Source organism: Poecile atricapillus, chromosome 8, assembly GCF_030490865.1.
Source record: "Poecile atricapillus isolate bPoeAtr1 chromosome 8, bPoeAtr1.hap1, whole genome shotgun sequence".
NCBI classification, from domain to species: Eukaryota; Metazoa; Chordata; class Aves; order Passeriformes; family Paridae; genus Poecile; species Poecile atricapillus.
The window spans coordinates 21,582,137-21,607,336 of record NC_081256.1 but is presented as its reverse complement, the minus strand read 5'-3'; the positions used below and the strand labels follow the sequence as shown (position 1 = coordinate 21,607,336).

Genomic DNA, 25,200 nt, shown 5'->3' with positions numbered 1-25,200 from the left:
GTCCATGGATGAGTGGAGCTGCCTCTGCCTGGATGGTCTATTTAGGTGTGATGTTATGAGCCATGGTAGACAAGTTACCTGAGTTCCCTCAGCATGGCTGGAGGCGTGGGGACTTCACACTTAGGGGCTTTAGAAGAATTTACTGTTGCTGGTGCAAAGTGCAAGACTCCTTTCTGTGAGAGACTGCACCAGGTTTGATCCAAATGTGTTCTTTCCTTTCCTTGACAGAAACAATTTAAAATACTCTGGTGTTGGCTCTGTGAAAACATGGAGCTGCATTTTGGGAAGGGATAGTCCTGGGAAAAAGCACTCTGAGATGGCCAAGAGCTGTGCAATACAAGAGAATTTCATAAAAGTGAGAGAGTGTCTCTGAGAAAGAGGCAGTCACAGCTCACCAGCCTGGTTTCTTAGGTGCTCTTGGGGCCAGTCAATATTTCCTGTGTCATGGGTACAATTCCAGAGTGAGAAACTGTTTGTTGGTAGAGGCTTTTGTTTTTCTGACATGTTTTTCACCTGCAAAATCAGGTAATGAGAATGATTTTGATAAACTTGTGAAATTTTGAGAACTGCTTTGGTTTCAGTTAAGAAAAGCATTTGCACGAAGCGTGTGTAGCTTCCAATACCCCTTATATAGTAATTTTATATAGCTGACAGGTGGGTCTATTGAGTTAATGAAACAAAAAAAAAGAGTGAAGCCCCTTGGGTTATTTAAAAACCTCGTTGAAGTCATAGATCTTTCTGAATAATAATATAATGATTTGCATATTTATTTAAAATATTATGCTATAGGGACCACCCTTTACAAAATATATAATGAGCAAATTAGGTGGCTTGTGCTGCCTAACTTGGAGTGAATTTTTTTTTTCTTCTAGCAGATGTCAGCTAAAGCTGACACGTGGTGACAGTCTATTCCTTTCTGGTGTAATGCTCATAACAACTAGACTAATTTTAGAACAGCTGCCTTACTCATGTTTTAAAATGCCTAGGTTTGTTGGGGTTTTTTTCTTGATTTCCAAGCATCAGTGGTCTTTCAACTAGTTCACTGAGTGATTTCTGCCAAGCCTAGTTTAATCCTTGACTGCAAGGGATTTTCAGCAGTATTTTGCATACTCTGGAAGAGCTGAACCTCACATTGCCAAGCTTTTTGCAGTTACAACTTGGGCAGTAGTAATTTTTGCATGGTATAAAATCCATTTTCCTTACTCTAGTAGTAAATTAGGTGTAAAGGTGAAGTAAAACTATGAATTAATTCCCTTTTAGGTTACTCTGCTCCTTCCCAAAACTGCTGCATTAGATATGTCTTTGAGCTTTGCTGGTAAGAGGCAAAATATTTCTCTGGGGCAGTACTGGAACCTGCTGCTGATCCACTGAAAAATGAGATACAACACCTGCTATGGACTTTCTTGAGGAATGGTTCTAAAGTTCCCCTTAAAGAGAATACAGGCTTTCTTTTGTTTTGTTAATTTATTTATTTGTTTATTTTTTGGTTTTGTTTTGTTTTTAAAGGGGTGGAGTAGATAGCATGAAATTTAGTAGTTCCAAAAACATAGGTACAAAATAACTCGCTGTGTTTAATTAATTTTACTTTGGAGTCATCTTAGGTCATTAGACGCTCTTAGCTCTTTTTTCATATTAGTGTTCTGGTTTTGAAGTGAAAGCATTTCTTTCTGAGCATCAAAATATTGCAGGAAGTGTCCTGCCTAAAAGTGCAGCTTGACTGCTGTCTAATACATAAATTAAAAAAATAAATGAATTCCAAAACAGAGCACAAATGGGTAAGACATGGATTTGAAGTAGGGGTTGTAACTGCCAGGCATCACTCATGCTTTTTACATAATTTTTGCTTTTTAATACAACACATCAAATCCTGGTAAAGGGTGATGCTTAAAGGACTTAGGAGCAGCAGTCTGGTCAAGAGTGTTTTCCAGAAGTTACAGGTTCAGTTTTATTTTTTGAGTTTCTGGCAATTTCACCTTCAACAAAATGCATCTGTGTTTCTAGAGTCTGGGTTTATCCCCTGATTTACCCCATGGACCTGTAATTGTGAACTCTGAAGCTCTGATTTAGGAATCAGTGCTTCAAGAAAAGAATTAGCTACATCTCTCATTTGCTTGGTAAGATGAAAAGCTGAATTGCAAATCCTGTAATAGATTTACAGATCCTAAAGCATATGTAGAAATACTGCAAGAGACTTACAAATTGTTACATAAATCTTGATAAAGTAATTTTTAGCTACACAAATCTATACTCATTTCTAAGTTAAAATCTCTGTGATCCTGGCAGAGATCATTCTTGAATTTTAATGTCTTTCCTGTTTTTGGGTCAGGTTCTTTATGCTCTGTTTCTACAGGACTTACATTTATTAAAATACTTTGTCTCAATTGCTCCTTCAACTTTATAGAATTTTAAAAAATTTAGACAGGAGTTGTCATTCATAGAAGCTGCTACAAAAACTGTTCCCTGATGTTTTTTTTTGCAGCAGAAAAGAACATCTCCAAACTTGCAGGAAAGTGCTGTGATTTTGTAAAATATTCCTCTCCTGCTGTGCCCACCTCACCATGGGTCAGCTTGTGAACAGATATCTTAATGTCCTGTCTTGCCTTAAGATGAAAAAAATCCTGTCTTTCATTTTTCATTGTTATTTTCTTTGGTTTCATTGTGTGTTGAATATTTGAGTACTGTGAACACCAGATTTAATGTTGGGTGGGCAGCCTCTGGAAGAGATTGCACAGACAATTCCTTTCCCAGAGAAGATTCCCAAAAAGCTGGTCCTGAGCTGCTTCATCTGACACTGCTTTGAGCAGGTTGGGCTGGGTGGTCTCCAGAGGTCATTTCCAACCTGAACTGTGATTCTGTATCAGGAAACACAATTTTTAATGAATTCAGCCTGACAGCTGTTTTTTTGCTGACATAGATATTAAAATAAATTAACAGTATAAGGAGAGCTCTGACAGGATGGCCTAAAAGAACCTGGGAACTGTGACACGAAGCCAGCAGGCCCCAGAGCTGTTATACCTTAAAATGTTCTCCCTTATAGCCCAGCTGATAAGTGCAGGAAAAGGTGTCTGTGTGATTGGAAAGGAAACAAATTACTGGACTAAATATAAGAAGCACAGCCTGAAGTGCACAGTTTTTTCCACAGTTAAATTCTGACCCAAAACATTAATCAACAGAATGAGATGTTAATTTTTACTGAAACTCAGCTTTTTTTTTTTTTTTTCCCCTTTTGAATCAACTATGATATTGTATTATTTGAATCAACTGTTATTATCAGCCATGCTGTATGATTCATTTCCTGATCTTCACTCTTGATCCATAGTTTTGGGACTTCAGACAGAGAAGGAGGTGCTTTGTGTGTTGGTGGTATGCAGCCATTTAAATTAAAATAGGGGTAACTTCTGAGGCACCTGTTGTAATTAGCAGTGGAAGAAGTGACTGATTCACCTGCTTCAGCTGGTGTTCAGAGTTAGTATCTCAACAGGAAAGAAAATTGTCAGTCCTGGAAGCAGTGCTTGCTTTGTTCATTTTGTTGCTCAAGAATGAGCACAGGAAAGTTGCTCAGAGCCTTGGAAATTTCCACTTTCACCTGTATTGCTCTGGCTCAGACAAATTCTCATGATTAAAGTAGTTTTCTGACAGATTCATCACTTGGGTTTTCTGAAATACAGGATTGCTGGTATATCAATATGTATCAGTTGTGTGTATCAGGATCTGCAGATACACAAATGTTCACAGCTGCTCTGCTTAAACTGGGTCTGACAGTCCAGCCAAGCTGAGCTATTCATAGCTGAGCTAAGGCACTGGTAGCCCAATAACTGGCTGTGATAAGAAGGCAGGCACCCTCATATTAATTGGTTTTCACTTGATAAACATGACTTTGCAATAGCCAGACTCCCTGGCTTCCTGTAGAACTCCAGTCACCTGCTGCTTGTTCACTGAAGAATTAAATTGTTGGAATTATTGTTTCTTAGTCCCTGAAAAAAACAACCTTCTAAAGGCTAATGGATAACCTACATTGCAAATTGATGTACATTTTATACACATTTTATCTAGGAAGCTTTGCAAGCATAGGAAAAAAAACAAAACTATTTTGGACATTTATTGACATTTTCATATCATTTTTCTGACAAGTTCAACACTTAATTATTGGTTGTCACATGTTTAAAGAACAAATGTTGAGAGTTAGAATTCCTGAACAGAAGAGCTATTGCTGCTTCTGTTTTATGAGTTGTACAGGGAAATGCACAGAGGTGAAATGTCCTTCCCAACCATAAGTTAGTTGAAGAGACACAAACTGATTCCTGGATTCATGCCTTTTGCCCACTGGAATGTGCTGCTTTTCTTTTGCACTCTTTTTGGTTTATTTGCTGCATGAATGTAAAGACATTAGTGCATTTTAGCAGAAACGCTCTTTTTACTGTTAGTGGAAATTACAATAATAATGCTTTATCTGATTAATTAAAGCAAATATTAAAAAGAGATAATTTATCTTAAAATACGGATTTTGAGAAGCTGTTCAGACACAATCCTGAGTAATGTGCTCTGGGGGACGCTGCTTAAATAGGTCCCATTGGGTCTTTTCCAATCTCAATATTTCTGTCATTCTTTGAAGGTAAATGAGTTGTAAGAGATGTCCTCATGACACAGATATCATTGCAAATTTACTGGTTTTAGCTTACTGAAAATATTTATAGAGGAGAGAGGTTTAATATTTTAGTAATTATTATAACAGAAATTGCCTCAAACACGTGTTGTATCTGATATTTATGACACTGAATTCGTGTTGAAATTATTATCCTGCCAGGAAAAAACAAACAAACAAACAAAATAGGAATAAAGCAGAGAGAATAAAATAAAGTAATGTTTAAATAAATACCCATAAAACATCCAGATACAAACCTGAGGCACTAATGTGTACTGGACTAGATTTTGATGTGAGCATGTTTCTGTTCCAAATATGAAAACATGGATTTCCCTTTAGCTAAAAGCTGATGGATTTTTTCATATATCCAGTCTTAAGTAAGGTGGAAGAAAGAGTCTTTGGCCTTAAATTTCAGTGATGAAAAGGATGGTTTATTTTTAGCTTCTCCTGAACTGCATTAGTAGAATTTACCAAGCAATATTCGGTATGATTTAAGGCTTGAAAGAGCACTTTTGCAGCTGAATTACCTTTCTTGTTCTAGCTGTAATTATGCCCATACATTGCATTTCTGACTAGGTGTGGGTGCTAATTTGAGTACTCTTGTCTGTGGTGATTTGAGTGAGACCAATTAGAAGCACAGAGGGGTAATTAGTGCTCCAGTATGTTCAGGTGGTGTTTAGCAATCTCACCTGCTTCTGTTCCAGGTTCTCCCTTCCTTGGTGCTGTCCTTTGATGCAGAAGTCACTTCTGGGGGGAGTGTATTGGAGGGAATACACGTTGTAGCTCCTGATATTGCCTTCTGGTATTGCCTTCCCAATACTGGTAGATTTTGATGTCCAGTTGTGGAGTGATTCCTAAAAAATGACTCTTCATTCCAGTGATGTGATTGAGGCTGGTGGCTGTGCGACATCTTGCATGGGCAATTTGCAAAAACTAAGCTTTATGCAGTAAATTGTCCTCAATGAGAGACTGTTCATGTTCTAATTGCAGAGACTGACTTGTTCATCCAGAAAAGTTCAGTTCACAGGGCATATCTGAACTTACTTGAACTAAAGAGAGGAAGGAAATGCCTGACTCCTGTGGAAGGACAGCTTCAGCTGTTTCAGAAGTGTCAGGGCTGAGAATATCAGGCCAGTGACTTCTGTGTTTTGTTGATGGTGTTCTAGTCTTATGCTTCCCTGATTTTCTTTGAATTATCATCCAGTCTCTTTTATTTTTGTGTTGATAAAGAAAACAATAACGTTCCCGCTGTTAAATGCTTGCTATAGATTACATCCTCCCCACCTTTTTTCAATTCCTTTGTTACATTTTACCCAACTGGTGGAATTTTCAGTCTGGGGGCTTGAAATTGGAACAATAGTCCAGCTGAGACTTTGTGTGCTTGAATAACTGAGCTGTGAATGTACCTCATGTAGGGTATTCACACTGCTTATTTGGGATGAAAACTTATTTATGTGTATGTGAGGGCAGAGCAGCCAATTTTGCTTAGAAAACAGGTTATATGTATGCTTGGATACTTCTTTAATTTTCATTATTACTATTTAAAAGATGCCCTTTTAAAAAAGGGCATCTTTTAAAAACATGTCCACATAGTTTTGAGTTTGCTTAGATTTAATAAAAGCGTAGAGCTGGTGTTTATACTAGTTCTACAGGATATTGTTAATACTGGAAATCCTAGATAATTTCTGGAAAACCTCATAATAATTAATGCTTTTAAAAGTGTGTACAGTTCAGTCATGGCAATGGTACATATTACAGCATGTCAGGGGCATGTGGTTTTTGTACATTTTACCAGCACAGTATTGGCAAATGGAGTTCTTTTCTTCCTCACTGTAATCTTTGTTGCTCTTTACTACTTCCCTTGAAGGACAACAAATTGGCTCCTTCAAATCTCTACCCATTCTATCCAGGAAGCTAACTCAAAACTATGTTCATTTTATACTTACAACTTCATTGCCTTCTTTTAAACTTCCTTTTAAGACAAAAATTTGCACTTTAGAAGGGCAGAGCTTTTTACCAGAAGTCCTTTGAGTTGGTCTGATATGTTCAAGCCCTTATGTACTCACTGGAAAACTGGGGTGCATTTTATAAAAGCCAAAATACTGAAGAGTGAAGTCTTATGCTCCAAACTGACATGAGATTACATGCTCCTTTTTTAAGTCATGGCTGAAAAAAACAGCTGTATTACATATAAAAACTGTTTGCAAAGGTTGTTATTGTTTTTAATGAAAAATGAAAAGGAGTAACTTCTTGGTCAACAAAGATTAATTTATTGAGTAAAAATATCAGGAAGCACCTGCCATTTCTTTTTTAGGATAAAAATAATGGAGAGGTTCCTAGAACTGGAAATACAGTCTAAAGTTCCAGGAGTTTTAAAGTTTGTAGGCTTTTGCTGTTGACTTTAGTGTCAGAATTTTTCCACCTCTTGAGTTGCTGCAAGGTCAAGTTAATAGAGATAAAAAAATGTCACATCTCTGTAGCTGGTGCAACAGCATTTCAGAAAATGATTTGAAGTTGGGTGTTTGCGAATTAATTCAATTTGCCAATGCATGTCCACACTTTCTCCACTGTCATTACCTCTGCTTATATTATTTCCTCTATTATCATACAGGGCCTGTCTTCCCTTTGGATTGGATACTATTTCCTGTGAAGATTTAGTAAAATCCCACTAAAATACAGAGGGACCTCATTCTTTCCCCTTTGAAGTTGTTGATAGATACACTGCAACTGCTGTATCTGATTTTTATTTTTTAGTCTAATGCTCAAACACTATTTTATCTACATCTGACTGATTTTTGATGTATGTATTTTCACCATTTGCACTGTATCCATCCCTCCCTCCATCCATCCATCCATCCATCCATCCATCCATCCATCCATCCATCATCCATCCATCCCTCCATCCATCCATCCATCCATCCATCCATCCATCATCCATCCATCCATCATCCATCCATCATCCATCCATCCATCCATCCATCCATCCATCCATCCATCCATCCATCATCCATCCATCATCCATCCATCATCCATCCATCCCTCCATCCATCCCTCCATCCATCCATGCATCCATCCATGCATCCATCCATCCCTCCATCCATCCCTCCATCCATCCCTCCATCCATCCATCCCTCCATCCATCCCTCCATCCATCCCTCCATCCATCCATCCATCGCTCCATCCATCCCTCCATCCATCCATCATCCATCCATCCATCATCCATCATCCCTCCATCCATCCATCATCCATCCATCATCCATCATCCCTCCATCCATCCATCATCCATCCATCCATCATCCACCCATCCACCCACCCATCCACCCACCCATCCATCCATCCCTCCATCCATCCCTCCATCCATCCCTCCATCCATCCCTCCATCCATCCCTCCATCCATCCCTCCAGCCATCCCTCCATCCATCATCCATCCATCCATCCATCATCCATCCCTCCATCCATCCATCCTCCATCCATCATCCATCCATCCATCATCCATCCATCCCTCCATTCCTCCATCCATCCCTCCATCCATCCATCCATCATCCATCCATCCATCATCCATCATCCATCATCCATCATCCATCCATCCATCATCCATCCATCCATCCATCATCCATCCATCCCTCCATCCCTCCATCCATCCCTCCATCCATCCCTCCATCCATCCATCCATCATCCATCCATCCATCATCCATCATCCATCCATCCATTATCCATCCATCCATCCATCATCCATCCATCCCTCCATCCCTCCATCCATCCATCCATCCATCCCTCCATCCATCCATCCATCCATCCATCTCTTGGTGGAGCCTGCAGTATTTCCTTCAGGAAGTTTGTAAGACCTGGCTAAACTCCTTTGGATCTCATTAGCAGCCAAACTGCTGTCTGAATTAGCCTCTCTCTGAGCAAGCAAAAATTAAGCTGAATTTTGCCCTTCCTTATTTTGCTTTCTTGTTTTTGTTTAAAACTCCTTCCTGTGAACATCTGGAAGACATGAGGGAGAAAAGGCTCATTTTAGCCTGTCATTATGAACATTTTGCTATTTATTGTCCATTGCTTGATATTGATTGTAGACTAAGCCCCACAGTTGTTTGGAAGAGAATCTTCATTTGGGAATAGGAGAAATCTCTGTGGCACTGCCCAGCTTTCCCTGCTGTTCCCACTACTGTGATCTACATTTATTTGTATATTAAATGAATATTATTCCTGTTTTGAAGAAATAATGCAATTAATACTATCCTAGAGATGAACTGCTATCCAAATACATATATTTATTATGAATTAAAATATAATTTTTATGTAGTTAAATGGTTTTCCTAATGCAAGAGCAATAATTTTTTTGTTAATCTCAGTGTAACTTGTATTTCATACTTGTGCAGAAAATCCCTCCCGGTTGTTTTTGTAAATTGTATGTTTTTATTCAGAGATGCTGAACTCAGCTGTTGGAGGAAAGGGAATGTTATACCTGGTGGTGGGGCTGTGCTGGTGCAAGATAAACTCAATCCTTTGCTTTAGGAAGGAGCAGCTTTAGAGATCCACATTTCACATTTGGGGAAGTGTTTGAACACCTTGCCATGTTCTTGTTTAGCCATTGGAACTGGTTTTTGTCTGTAAACTATTCATTAAGAACCCTGCTCATTTATGAAAAGGGTGTATATAGCTCTTGACCACATAAGGAGAGTGGTGGTATTAATCTGTAATAATTTTGATGTAAAAAATAAGTGATGTATTTCGATGTATCCATTTCTCCTAGGAAAGAAAAAAATATAATTTTGGTATCAGCAGCATTTGGTATTTTCTATTAATTAATAATTAAGTACGTTAATTAATAAGTGCATAATGAATGCTTCAGTGTCTTCTGAGTGTGTGAATTTTAGAACAGATTGTCTGATGAAAATCTTAAAAAAACGTCAAGCATCAAATGATGTCTGTAGTAGCTTATATTTTATTCAAGTCCTTTATATTTCAGTAACATTTCTTTGGAAAAAAAGTAGAAAACAACAACTGTTTGGGAATTCATTTTAATAATGAGCACAGATAACCTAGGAAAGTATTTTAGCATTGCACATTAGAACTTGATTGCTTGAAATCCTGCCTCAAAATCACACATACATTTAGTGTGAGTAATACCAATATGTCACTATGGACAGTATTGCAAAACAATTAACAAATAACAGCTCCAGCTTTACTCAGTGAACCTGCCATTTGAAAGCAGCCTGGAAATAAGTTGGATTTTGGAAGTACCAAACATATTTATAATTGTAATATAACTCACTGCAGTTAATAATTTTAGATGTATAGTGGAGTTCTTGTATGAGTATCAACCACAGAGTTATTACCTACACATAGAGCACCACATAAAGATATTTAACTCAAGGTCTTGAAATATGATTAGTGACTCAGCATCATTTTCAGAAAATAATTTTTTTATGTCCTTATTTCATTTAAGGTCAAAATACTTTTTGAAAAGAAACATTCCCTGAAATAGTTTAAGCTAAACAACACACTTTTCAGTTGTTTTTTTATTATCTTGACCTGAGAATGTTAATTGGAGCATTTCTTCAGTAAGCCACAAGCAGGTATAAAGTGACTGCAGTAAAACTTTGATAGTTTCCAGTAATAAATGATCTGATCCTTTGGCTGTGAACATTCATTCAGGTTATTTGGAACTTCTAGCACAAGGTAGTACAGTAATATCTGGAAAATGTCTTAATGCACAGTAAAATGTTTATATTTGGGGTCAGATGCTCAGCAAGTGTTATCTTTTAAATTTATGTGCCAGTGAGTCCTCCTGAAGTAGGGAGGGATGATGAATTACTGAGAGACTTTAGGTTGAAATTCTGAGAGCCTGACAGCCTCTCAATAGGAAAGGAGAGGAAAAAATAGGAAAAGGAAAAGGAGAGGAAAAAATAGGAGAGGGAAAAAAATCTTGCTATGAGGTAAATTAGGAAAACATTTCTTCTGTGATGTGTAAGAAACTGTAGCTATTACAGGGAGGTTATGTTATCTGATATTTATTTATTAATTTAAAGAAAAATTCCATCTAAATTAAATGCATGGCAAACAGGAAGGTGACTATTACACAATTTAAGGTAGGTCTGGATGATTTGTTTTTGAAGTGAAATGAATTGGAAACTTTCACTGCTTTTGAAATCTTGAATTCCTTTCCTGTAGGTGCTTTCCACTGTAAAAGCTTTGACAACAATTTCTACCATCATTACTTGAATAAAATGCTTTTAAGAGAGCTTTTAGATTAGACTTTGAACTGGAAAAGGCAAAAATATATAGAAGAGTCTCCATTGTCAGTATGTTTTCTATTAACCAGCCCATCAAATAAGTTAGCTTGACTCAAATCTGAGCTTCACTGAAAATCCATTTATGTTCATGCAGGTTGTAGCTGCAGCTCCATGGAATACAGAGCTCTCTTCCTGCCGTGCATTTCTAATCCATAGTCACTAAAAATGGCAACGTCCCTGGCATTCCTGATTTCTTTATCTTGGTGTCCTAAGCCCAGTGACAGACACCTTCCAGAGCTTTCCTTACAAATGAATACAGGGGAGGTGTGTGCTAATCCTTTGTATTAGATGCTAAATGCAGAGTTCTGTGGAAGGCTGAATTCTGCAGATGTTGGATTTTTAGTGATGAAAATGTTGCCAGAATTTATTTGGGATTCTCTTTCCACTTAACAGTCATGGCAGGAGCAGGTCACGTGTGAACTGGGTTGAGTGCCAAGCTCCTGCTTTGCCTTCTGGTGATGTGGATCCATAGATACATTCTTGACTTTCTTTTTAAAGTATTATTTCCTTAGAATAGTCATTGGGATTAAATACATGATCCTGCTCTGGATCACACACATGCTCTCTCTCTTTCCAGCTGTGGGATACTGCAGAGGTTCTCTCTCTGTGATTTAAGATCCATGTTAAGAGACATTTCTGCTCAGATCTCCTTCTTGACCACTTTCCTGAGAGGAAATTCTTGGCCAATCTGATTTTCCCTGCATTTTACATTACATTGACATTGGCCTTTGATGATGCTTGGTGTGTAGTTTAACACACATGAGGTGGTTCAGTGACAACTGAACTTACTGGGAGCCTTTTGTGGATTTGGTTATTTTATAAATCTGAATCCTGCATGTTTCTTACAGCCTGTAATAATGCCACTTCCTTGTAATGAACCTGGGCAGAGCAGTAAATAGAGATATATTGTTGTTTGGTTTTTTTAATTGGGGACTTGCAAGGTTGCTTTACTGACTTCAATCTCTTGAGGATTTTCAGGAAAATTGAAAAGTTTGTGGATACATTTTTTCTTTTATTACTTTATGTTACTGTCATAATTATTGATGGATCAATTAAATGAGTACAATTCCAATCAAGTTGCCCCAGGTTTGGCTCATAGCCCACAAAGATCTTTGTTGGTAGCTGCCAAAATTTTTATTGTAAATGGTATTGCTTAAGGGTTTGACTAATATTATTATTGGTCTAGTGAGTTATCACTAATTATTAAGTTGAGGTAATTAGAATAATTTTATCAATCTATGATTTGACAAGAGACTTCTCAGTTTAATGCCAAGTCCTTGTCCCAGAAGAGGCAGCTTTACTTTTCACAAAGCCAAACTGTGACTTATCTCTTTAACATATTGTGTGTTATCCTTAATTTAAAAAAAAAGAAACAAAAATGCAGTTTTTAAAGAATTCCAGAGCAGTTTGAAGAAGGCCAATGCCACAATAACTAATCCATAGTACATGTAGTTTAATTTCTTCTTTCCATTTCAAGATGCATGTACACTGTTTATCAGAAATATTTCTGTGAAATTTTAGGGCAGAATAATCCAATAAATTGTAATTGCAAGATTGACTTTGTACATAATCCAAGCCAAATAATTGTGCCATCCAGCTCATAATTAATTTTAGAGTATGTACTGGAAATTCATTAGGTCTTGATTATCACTGGTGCTTCTGAATGATTTTTTCCAGTATTTTACATTTTAAACAAATACCTCCAGGTTATTAATTGTGGGTGTGTTCCATATGGACTGGCTGCATGTGCCAACCTGTGGAATCCTCTGGTGTTCTTTTTGAGTTTCAGACAGGAAGCATCACAGCTGGAAATATCCTTGGTGTAGAACTTCATGGAGCAACACTTGAGCTAATGAGGGGTTTGTATTTATAGAAGTTGCTCTGAAGAGGCACTCACAGTTTCAGAAATTAGTCTTAATTATTTCAGACTCTAGATTATTCAGTGGACTGTGTGCTTTTCTGATCTGAGGAAATTTCCAGCTGCCTGCTGCCAGCTCTGATTCAGGTAGTTGGCTGTTGAAAGTATCGAGTTATCTGACCATAATAAAAATATATTATCCATAATAATAAAAATAGAAATCTGTGCTGCAGGGAACAGAGAGGTTTCTTCCAGGTTGTGTAAAGGTTCCATCTGTGTATCTCAGTGTGGTTATGGTTAAGAAATAGGTTGGGGAGGATGCACAATAGACTTTCTTACCTTGCAGGAGTTCTTCCAGATCAGTTATGTCCTCCAGGAGCTGCCCTGAGTATGGAGTTAAGTCACAGCTTCATTTTATCCTTTGTCTCAATGATTTCCCTGTGGAAATCCTTCAGGGGAAGCAGAACCTTTGTCTGTTGAGGTTCCTAATGCAAGTCCCACGCACATTGAATGTGGCCAGTACTTGTCAAAAAAAACTCACAAATTTATTCCAAAACCTCTGAGAAACATTGCAAAAGATGATTTTAAGAAGCTTTTGATCTGAGTGGAATGACTTTATAATATCAACCCTTGGCATGAGATATGTATCCTTCATAGAACACATTTTTAGTTACAGCTTGAAAAATGTGATTCCATGCAGAGCCTTAAGAGCTCATCAATATAAACGACTTCAAGGACTGAAAAAAACCCACAACAGTAATTGAGTTATATTGGTGGTTACTTACAGAGATTTGTGTTGTGTTGACTTTCTAGGAACAGAAGAAAATTGTTTCATTTTATAATTCAATAGCCAGAATACAGGGAACCAACACTTCCTTTCCAAGCAGTGGTAGAAAAACACTGCCTTTCATAGAGGGAACACACTTAAGCTAGAGTTTAACTAGCAAAATTTGAAATATTTATTTAGAGTAGGAGACAGGAAAGTGTTGAATAAATTTCAAAGAAAGTATAATTAAACCAATTAATCTAAGGCAATACTTTATTCTGCTCAATAAGCTCTGATGAGAAAATTATTATTTAAACAAATTTGCATACATAAAAAAAAATCTAATTTTGTCATTAAATTATATAGGTTTATAGATACATGAAGTTGCATCAATACGGGTCTAATACTATCCAATTATATGTACAACAGCATTCTGTAAGGAAGATAAATAATAGTCTGTAGCAAATTCATAATAATATATTAAATAATTAGGGTGATTGATTGTTTCAGGTTTCCTTTTTCTGGGTTTTCCTTTAGCCCATTAACACTTTCCAAGAGTCAGTGCCACTTTTTCAACTCCTACTCATAAGCAAGATTGGATTTTTGTGAGAAATGAATCAAGTAAGAGGCTGGGTATTTTTAAAGTAGTTTCCTTCCTTTCTGTGTTTTCTGTCGAATCAGTCCTTTGCACATATATGTGTCTACTTACTTAAATGTATTTATCATCTTCTCAGCAGCTGGCTTCACTCAGCACTGGTGACTGTGACTGTCAGGAAAGTAATGGAATATCTTTCAAGTGCCCTCTCCATGCTTCATTCTGAGCTACAATTTCAGTTCATTTTTAGAGATAATCAGGACTCTGAATTGCTTAACCAGATTAAACTGAAATTGAAGAAAATTTAATTTTAATTAAAATAGAGTTGTAGCAAAGCAATAGCTAATGTTTTTTTCATGTAGTAAATTTTTGCTTGTTTCACAGCATTAAATACCTTTTCCATGTAATTATAGTATTGTTCTGTGTAAAAGCCACAAATGAAGTAAAAGCACAGTAGAAAATATCAACTCTACTTACAGCCTAAAGTAATATTTTTGCCCTCTGCTCTATTACTTTGATATTAAACTTGTTTACTGTGGTTGAACTGCAAGCAGTGGAATTGGTAGCCCAATATTGTGTAAAGGGGTACTTGAAATTTTGGTTTATAATGAGCACTGATGGACAGCTCAACTGCAAAGGCACTTCTGCCTCCCTGGCTGAAGTGCCCTCATGCACCAGGTTTGAGAATGAAGCGTTGACTGCATGGAAAAACCATATTTGATCTTTGAGTGGCTCTAATTATTTGTTTCTGAGCATACTTGAGGGCAAATTTCAACTTTCTTACAGCACTATTGACAGGAAATAGTTTATTATAAAGCTGCAAATGGTAGTTTGCAGTCTTGCATGAAATACGGTACCTGTGACAATAAAGAATGGTGCTACATGGTGTAGAGGCAATCACAACATGAATCATCTGTCACTTCAGCAAAACAGTGCCAATTGAATTTATAAATGTGGCATCTGTTTATTTCTACCAGTACTGAGGAGACAAAATGGAAGTGATGATTACTTGTGACACGTTCCTTTTATGAAAATAACTTCTTTAACTCGTGTTGTTGCAACAGACCATGTATTCTTTTTATTTGTGTTTCTTTCAGTGAACCCTATTTCTGGATATTTCTTGGGGCTTTTACCTATCAATATGATGGAGTTGTGAGCATCTACTACAGCAGAGCTGTGGTGGTGGCTCACCAGCTTCTTTGAGTAACTTCAGGCAAAAAAACCCCATGGAACTGAATTGTGACAGTAAATGGAATCAGAAAATAAACACGGAGGGCTAGATTACCAAACATCTTTTGACACAAGTGCTGAATGAACTTTCCAGTGATGATCAAGTGATGTAGGAGGGTGATGCTGTGCCTTTCTCATTGCAAAGTCTTGGAGAGGTTTGTGTTGATACAGCAGCACATCAGAGCTCTGCTGACAGGTCAGGCTGGTGAGCCCAGGCTGTGCTCTCAGAAACATCACTGGCAGCTGAGGGTTCCTGGGGTTGGGGTGTGTGGATTTGGTCCTTCAAGTTCCTGTGGTTTTCCATGTTCATTTCTCATTGTTATAGCACTATGCTTCCTTCTTTGCCTTTCCAAGTTTTTTATTCTTTTGCAGCATTTTGTCCTTTGCAGGTCATTCTCTGTTTAAAAACCTGAGATCCCAAACACCACTAAGGTTCCTTCTGCATTATTTTATAAATTAATATAAGCTAACAAAAAAATTTTTATTTTCCCCCCTGAAAAAGCCTTAGCGACACTTTTTAAAATTAGTTTTAAGTAACAGTTCAACTTAAAATATAATTATTTTCTGCTGAATTTTACTAGCTATAATTTGCAATAATCTCCACTCTTTTTGTGGAAAATAGTGTTATTATTTAATTTGGAAAATAATCTTAAGTAGCGTTTTTTAAAAATATGTTGTGATGTGTGAAGGATTGGCAAGAATATATGGTAAGAATTGGTAAGAATGTGTATTTATCACTCAGTCATAATTTAAAACATGGCCTGAAATGCAATATTCTGAAATGCTGCTGCTGCTCGACCCTTCTTCAACAAGGAATTGTTTTTTTCAAGCCTTGCCTTATTTTCTGTTTTTTTCCCAACTTTTCTTTATTCTGATCTTCCTGACTCAAATTGCCCTTGAATTTCAGGGAGTTTAACCTAAATGTTAACCAGCTCCTCAACTCTGTTATTTAAACAAAATGATTAATTTTTCATGCTCATCTCAGGTTACACAAGCTCGTTTGAGGATGCAAAGCTCCTTACAAGAGATGGTTCAGAAATCATTTAGGGCCAAGGACTCCATTTGGAGTTTGGAATGAATATTCAGAGAAAATGTGCTGTTGTGCACAAAATAAAATCCACTTCTCCTGGGTGTTAGTAATCGCCTTCTGAAGCTGAATCCAGCAGTAGCACGAGTCAGCATGAACATAATAAAACATTGCAAATACATGAGCAAGTTATTAAGTAAATTAAATACCAGTGTTTATATCTCTGAGGAGCGCTGCAAATAGATTATGGTTTGTTTGTCTCTGTTCTGTAATCCAAGAAATAAACCAATATGTGTTACAAGGATTTCCACAGATTCAGAATTTTAGGAATTTCTGAACATAGCTCTTTCTATTCTCTATGCTATCAACAGGATTAATAGGGGTCTTGAGAGCACCTGTATCTTCATTTCAGAAAACTGTCATTTGAGATTGATTTACCAGCATATTTCTTTTTCTTCAGTAATTTTAATGAAATTATTACTGGTACATGAGCCCATTTATCTACTTTATCTGATCTTGAGTGTGAAAGATTAATAAAGATGAACTGAGGACTTGGAACACTTCCATTGCAGTCTGGCTTTCTAAAACCACTGATTCTTCTGTGTATTTCTTTGCACTGCATGAAAGCCCCCCTAGAACAAGATAAAAGCAGATAGAGAGTATTTTTTTTTTTTTAACTTCTTGTATGCCTTTGATACACATATTCAGAATTTAATGTGAAAATTAGCATCACTGCAGTTCCAATTGCTTGCTCCACCAAAACAAAGCTAAATGATATTAACATATTTTGCATTGCTAGATGTGCATTATTAGTAGATTTATCTTCTTTTACAAATTTTTTAACATTAATATCATGCAAGTAAAATTAACACTGCAGCTTCTTTAAACTGCTAAAACAGCAGATGCATATTAATTATTTATCGTTTTCAGCCAGAATATTGGAGGCTTTCTTTTTTTAAATGGTTTTCTTGAAGTATGTTACAACTTTAAAAAACAAAAAAAACCTACCGAAAAATAATGCAAAGATTTTTCAATTATTTTTTAAAATCTTTAAGAAGGTTTTGAATTTACATGCATATCTAAGTGTCATTCTGTGTCTGGCAATGGCTTTAGGTCCTAGAGGACACGGGAATCTCCTGGAATTGTGGCATGGGAATAGAAGGCTTTGGGTTGAATTGGAGGGATTCCTGCTGTTCCTTCCATATCCTCATCCCAGCTAATCTCTTACTCTGCTCATTTATTTAAGAGCACTGATTTTTAAAGTGTGCTGATCTGGTTCATAATGTGGCTCCTGAAACAACTGTGCTGGCACAATTAAACTGTGGTGAAGCCAAAATGTGGCTTTCAGTGGTTTCAAACAAATCTGGAAGAATGTATCAGAGATGCTTATTACTTTAAGAAAAGCATTGTGTACTACAGATAACATATGCAATTTTATTTCATGGCATCCTCCAAATATGTACAGACAGCATGTGATTGTGAGTCATTGCAATGTTCACTACATGCTGTAAACAAAATAATTGTCATCCTAAACCTGTCACTTTTGGTGTTTTCTTACAGATTTTCTATCTCCATTCCATTCCTTGCAGAGCGCTATAGGACTTTTATTATTTTTAATAACAATAAATCTCATTATTGTGAATAAGCAGGAATGTGTGCTTGTTCATAATCAGAACAAGGATGGTATATGTTACCTGGTGTGTGTTTGTACAACGCCAGACCCTTATTTTACCATATTTAGTCTCCATCCTCACTGGAGGAAAGGAAATCTGTATCATTGTCTCATTTCCACTTTGTTTGTTCCATCTGTGGTGGCCATCACCAAGGTTTAGTTCATGAGGGAGCAAGCTCCAAGACCAACCTGTCAATGTGCCAGAAGTTCCTTATTTCTTGTAGAGGTTAACAGAAAACATAATTGATGCAGGAGCTGCTGTGTGCCCTCCTTGCTGCTGTGACTCCATTGCAGGATACTCCTGCTTGGCTGCCTGGATCAGGAGCAGAGAACTTTTTTAATTTTTTTTTTTTTTTTTTTCCCCAATGGAACTGATAGCAAATTCCATAACGTGCTTGCCACTTGAATTGAAAATGTTCTGTAATATATCAGTTTTAAAATCCACGTCTGCCAAGCTTAGTTCATCCCTTTGATTTGTGTTCCCTCCTGCACAGACACACATACACATGAGCTTCCCTCCAGATTTCAGTTCAAGAACATCTTATACATAATAGTCTGGGAAATGTATTTCCTGGGAGCAACAAACAGGTACATTTCACATGTAGGCTTGCAGGTGTAGGATTCCTGAAGTAGTTTTCCCTAAGACAAAGATTAAAAAAAAGCAAGTCCAAATATGTGTCTGGTACTTAACAGTTTGGATTGTGCAGTTATTCTGAACATCAGAGCAATTGCTTCAAGTAGCTCTGCTGAACTCCACTGGATTAATACCTCTGCATACTTTCAGAAGGTAAAATATATCAAATTATTTTCCAGATTAGGATTTGCAGCAGTTTGTGGCCAGCTTTTAACACAGCTGATGGTTCTGAGTGTTTCCAATCTTTTCAGCTTTGATTATTTCCACATACCCCCCTTACAGTGGATTGTACCTATGATCTTGAATTTAATGATGGTAGAAGGTGCTAAGTAGATGTTCTGCTATCAAGAATACCTCAAATAGAATCCAGAATTAAATACTAAAGTATTTAATATACTGGGGGTTTGAATTCACTATGGATGGCAAACAGTAAGTTGGCCAGAAACCTAAATTCATGATTCTTGGATTTTTTAAAATAAGCCTATTTTTAAAGCATCAAGAGATATTTTTGTCTTATAACGCATAAGACTTCTGTCAACCCTTTTAAATATCCAGCAGCACTGTTAAAATGTTGGGCAGTGTTGTTTGGGTTTTTTTGTCCCATGGCCAAACCTGCTGTCTGTTGGTGGAGAGTTTTTTTCAGTTCAGTAGTGAGACAGGCATTTGCTAAAACAGGAGAACCTGGGAATTGTCCTTTCTCCCCTGTTATATTCCATTGTTTGTAGAACATAAAAATATGTTTTAGCTATTTGTAATATGTGGAAGAAATGCTCTTTCCTTTTTACAACTTAGTGGTTACACAATTACAGGATACTTAAAAAGGAGAAATTTTACTTTCTGTCAATTGGTGTGGAAATGTTATGTAATGTTGCTCTATTTTGGCCACTTCTATGTCATTTTAATTATCAGCCACTACAACGAGCTAAATGGAAAGGGGAATTCGAAATGGTGAGAGTATTGTGAAAAGTTGTTTGGTTTTCTTTTTATTCTTCTATTAAATATTCTCAGAAAGGAGCAGGGAAATTAAATTAATGAGATGGTTTTGCATCAGTGTGTCAAAGCAGTTTTGCTTTTACACAATACATGCGTTGCTTTTTATTCTTTGTATCTTAAAAAGAAACAAGAGTGACAGTATTTTTAAAGTACATTAAGTAGGCATTAAAACAAGAGTGATTTGCAGTGAGAGAGGGGAGTGATGTTTTTTTTTTTTGTCTTTCATGGTGGTTAAGCACATTTCCTTGTGAGGGAGGGAAAAAGATGACAGCAAGTTCTGGGGGGTTTGGGGGTTTTCCGTATTAACTATGGAATATTTAGGTTTATTTTTAAGGACAGCAGAAATCTGTTTAAAGAGACAGTCTTGAGTTATACGTACACAGATTTGCATCCACTCCGTTCACAAAATGTTATGTAAACAGAATACAGTGAATATACTCTGTAAAGCAGCATTTCTGTAGGGTTCTGGCTTTCTCTGTGTATCAGTGGATGTATTATTATTTGGAGAATTTATCACAAGTGGTATGGTATCTTCAATTTTCTTTTAAACTTTTTGTTAATGCCTAACATCATGAAAATGGGATTTTTTTGAAAAGGTGTTTTTAAAGAATTCTTTTTAACTATCAGCAATAAGATAAAACTGAAAAATGTTTTCTAGATACTTTCTGAGAACTCTCAGTGGCTTGTTTCTCTTCCAGGTGATGCTCACTGCCTTTCAGTTCTGTATCTTCTGTAAATGTGCATAAACCTTTCACAGGCACATCCATCTTCCTCACCCCTTTCTCTAATCACTGCATAGTTCTAAGCATCTCCTGTCCACTTGTGGCCATGCACCCTGAAATGCAAGCTGCCACACAATGCTGTTGTGATTCATCATCTCGTGCTCCATTGCCTGTAAAGCTGCTCTGAAAGGTTTCCTTGTGGCTGTTGTTAAAATCCCTGGTTGCAGAATTTCAAAGTTCTGGGTTTTTTTTCTTTTTTTTTTTTTTTTTTACAAAAGAGAAGCAAATGTTTTTCTCTTCCTCTGTGTTTCTATCAGTGGCTAGTGAAGCAAAGCACTTCAAAACTGGCATATGTTCCACATTTCAATTCTAGTGGATAATTCATAGAGAACTGAATAAAGACATAGCAGGAAACTGCTTGTTACCAATTCTACTCTGTAGGCACCTGCTCCAGGTTCTGCTCCTCCTGGGTAACTTTTTGCTGTGCCAGTTTTTTGGTTTTTTTTTTGCTTTTCCTTGCTGACATTTGAAAGTCTAAAATTACGGTCTTCTCCTTGCCATTAATAAAATCCATTCTTTCTTCCATTTTAAACACCTTGGAGTGCTCAGCACCACTTTTGTTAGAGGAAAAGGTCTCTGTTTGACTGAATATGCAGAAAAACCTTTGTGTGACTTTGGTGAGCAGCTGGGAAGTGCTTTCCCAGAATTTCCTGTTCATAAGTGCTTGCAGAACAGCACCAGTTTTTCTGGGTCGATATTCTGACTGTATCCACTTTCAGCAAGAAATAACAGCTAGAATGAGTTTCTTTGTTAAAAGAGAAAATTTAGGAAGGCAAAAAAAATGTCAGTGACTTTGTGAGGTATAGCAGGTGGATGCATTTTCTAGCAGAGGTTAAGTGGGATGTGTAGGCTTAATTGAAGGCTGCTTTTTTGAGTTAGAAGAGTCTGTCTTAATGGACATGGGGACAGTATTGTAAGCTGCTGTAGCTGAAGATTTAATCAAGCAGCTGCTGCATAGCAAAATTACCGTGATTAGCAGTCATGGTGTGAGTTCAGTACCCAGAGCCTTTCTGTTGTAGGTGCTGCACAGCTCCTCTCAGCTTCAGCCTCTGCTTAGATAAAAGCCAGACAGATAAGCTGATTTTTCAGAGAAATAGAAGCAGGTCATTGTGACTGGCTGCAGGACAAGCAGTGAGAGCTCACAGCTGCTAACGCTACCAGCCAAGGTGGGGGAAAGCTGTGAACAGGTTCAAAGCACAAATAACATAAATGTCTGTGACATGTCAGTTTATACATCTTTGGGTTTGTCATGCCTAATACGAGATCAAGTGCTGACAAAGGACAGTGCAGATATGCTCTGGGAATGAATAAATGTAAGAATGCCTCCTGCACAGGAATGCATTGCACTAACTCTTCACTTCAGGCAATTGAGTGACAGAACCATCTCATTTGACCAAACGCACGCTATTCTGTCTTTTGTGCTCTAATTTATTCCCATCATGCGCTGTGAAGTCCTGCTTGGAGTGGCTGTTTTCAGCATAAAACTGTTTTTCAAATTTCTATTAAGCTTAAGGTGAAAAATTAATGAGCCATTCACTTCAGATATTTCAAAACTAATACTGCTGTATTATTAATGCAGCAGAAAGTCAAAGACGTGGCTACGTACAATTATGGCTCGGTGTTCAGTCAGGCTTTTTTTTCTCTGTGTTTTTGGGGGAACTTCATTAAAACAGTGTATCAGGTCATTGAAGGAATTATTTTGATGAGTTCTGTCAGTAAGCTTTTTAGACAGATTTAGTTGTTAACTTTTTGTTTTATATGATCCTGGCAGAAGGTGCCTTGTATAAACACATAATGATTAAATACAGTGTTCTGTCCAATCTTCCTTTGAAGCTGGGATTTAAACAAAAATGAACAGAAAGTTGATTCACATAATGCAAAACTTCTTAGAAAAATGCAAGTAAAAGATTATTTCCATAATACTGAGGAAGCTGTGGGTGAAGCAGTATTTTTGGGCTAGACAAGTATGACATTGTGACTAACTCTCTGATTTTTCAGTCTTCAAAAAGTCACTGAAATGATGATAAAATTGTACTTTTACTCAGAACTGAGCAGGGCATGGTGCACAAGTATTCCTGTTAAATTCAGAAATCCCAGAGCATGTTGTCAGCACCAGTGAATTAAGTGATGGAGCTCTGTGAAATGCAGGTTTGCAGGAGTGTGTCCCAGTCTGAGCAGGGTGGAAACTGGTGTTCAAGGTTTATTGCTTGCATTGAAAAAGAAACCATAAAACACAGTCACTGCAGAAGTTCTGGCCTTGCTTTCTGTGCAGAAGCTTTCTAAAGATTGCCTCTTTTTGAGTTCCTAAATTAACTTAATAATTGATTATGATATTTTCCTTCTCACTTTACAGTAGGTTCTCTATGGACTTTCTGAAATTAATAGTGGTTCTAGGCGTGGCACAGTTACATTTTTAGACTTGCAGAATTCTGCTTCTTGGAAGAGTTTCATGATATAAAACTAAAATTCATTGCAAGCAAAATATCAAATTTAAATTATCCTTGAAGCATTTGTTGTTCCCACAGATCCTGAAAGCACTCTGTGCTCTGAAGGGTTTGGCATCCAGCAGAGAAAGTGCCAGCAAGAATCCCCAAGTTCTTTCAGTGTGTTTCTTTATGAAGTTACTCTGCACTGTTTCACTGGCAGTGACCAAGCCCAAGAGTATTTAAAATCTGAATGATTAGGCTTTAACTGGCAGCCCTGAAAATCTCCAGATTTTCAAATGTGCACTGGAGAGATTGGTCTTGAATGGTTCACTTTTACAATCTGGTCTTGATGCACATTGCTTTCCTCAGCCTCCGTAACAAGTGGCCATTAATAAATGCCTGGCAGTGAGAAAGGAACTCTATTTGTTTTTAAAAAAGCATTTTTTAATATTAATTCAAATAGTGGGTTTTTTTCTCTGTTAACAGTTCATCAAGTTTAGTTGCTAGAGATTTTTATAGAAATTAGGTTTGGAAAAGATGTCAGGAGGTCATCTGATGCAGCACCTTCCCTCAAGGCATCAGCCATATCTGCATCATTCCTGACAAATGTTTGCTTACACTTTTCTCTAAAAAGATTTCAGTTTAAGAGATTTTTATCACCTGCCTAGGGAAGTCTTTATGAATTCCTCCTATTAGAAAGTTTTTCTTCCAGATAAAACTGCCCAGATAACTGAAATCTGCCTTTCCGTAGATTTTTTTTTTTCCTTTTTCTGCCATACTTCAAACTCCATTTTCTATTGTGAGATGATTCATTTTTAAATGTAGAGGGGTTTCTCCTGTAAGTTGTTCTTGAAAGTGTGTCTTTGACAGGTTATTCAGGTCTGAAGCTCAAGTTGTGAGTAGCTGGTGAAATGAGAGATGTTTCTCATCTGAAACGTTTTGAGCTTCATTGCCCCTGTAATACAGTCTGCAGATTGACAAACACTGGACAGAAAATAATGTCTCAATTGCACATTTCTGATGGACTTTTTAAGACTCTTTTTGATTGCAGAAACAGACTCTCAAAGCTTGACCAAACTGATTTTGCCGTCAGTTTACTGAAGTGACAGCTTTAAGTGATTTTGAACCCTGACCAACTTTGATGAGACAAAGCTTTTCTTTTAAAATTATATTTTGAACCAGCTTTACCTTTGCACCTAAAAAATTGTCTGATTCTTTCAAACTCAACACTGATCACTTTGCCACTAAGTATTAGGGGTGAACAACACCTTTTGCTTTTCCATAATGAAATAATACAGCTTTGGTCAATTTTCACATAAGGATTGAAGGTATACTATAAAAAGCTTCAGGAGCGTGTAGATTAAAAAAAAAAGAAATAAAATTGAAGATGTGCCTAGATTTTTTTTTTTTTCTTTATACTGTGGTTCAGTAACAACCATCCTGGTAGTAGTTTTATAGAAATTTATTTGAAACATGCTGCTGATTGCTGATAGCTTCCTCCCTTTGTGCCTGCAGGAATTTAAAGGATGCTTTTGGGTAGTAAAGAACTCGATGTTGACAGGAAATACGGTGTTTGTTTCACAGAGGTCTCAGGGACAGGCCTTGTATTCTGAATCTCTGCTTGAAGGTTTGGACATGATGGAGCAGGGGCAGGAGCACTGTGGGGCTCTGAGGGTGTTGCAGGTTGTGTTAGAGCTGTGTCCTGCCCAAGGATATCAACCTCCCCTCCTTTTCTGTGCTGGGCTTTTCATCTGCCACAAGTGTTCCTGCTTTTCCATGGGCAGACATGATCCCTGCATCAGGCCAGATGTGATAGCTGAGGTAAACAGGTGTTTATTCCTGAAGTGTTTCAGAGCATTTCTGTATGCAAAGTTCAGTTTTCCCCCCACCCCCAGTTCTGTCAGCTGGTCTCCCAAAACATCTCATTATTTCATCAGAAACCTTTCCATGATCAAATGTTAGACAGGCATGTGTATGGTAACTCACATTTTTTCAGTTAAAGGGATATTTTAATATTTGCATGAAACTGCTGATACTGAGAGGTTTGCACTATGTCTGCTTATGATGATTCAGCTGTAAATGAAGAATTCTGATGCTTTCTGATCCAAACCTTTTTCCACTCAATGTGTCTGTTTAGTACCTTCTTACTCCAGACCTCCTTCAGCTGTTCAGGCTTTATTTGAATTTGAAAGTTATTGCTGATCAGTTCTTCTATTTATCAATGATTCCTTTATCTACACATCAATTTAATTTGTTGTGTTTAATTCACAGTTTAA

General features: G+C 37.1%; 1 protein-coding gene across 6 annotated transcripts in view; it reads left to right on the top strand.

Moving 5' to 3' along the window:
- Nucleotides 1–25,200, top strand: part of NAALADL2 (N-acetylated alpha-linked acidic dipeptidase like 2) — a 415,927-nt gene that overhangs the window by 285,912 nt on the left and 104,815 nt on the right. The window lies entirely within an intron of this gene.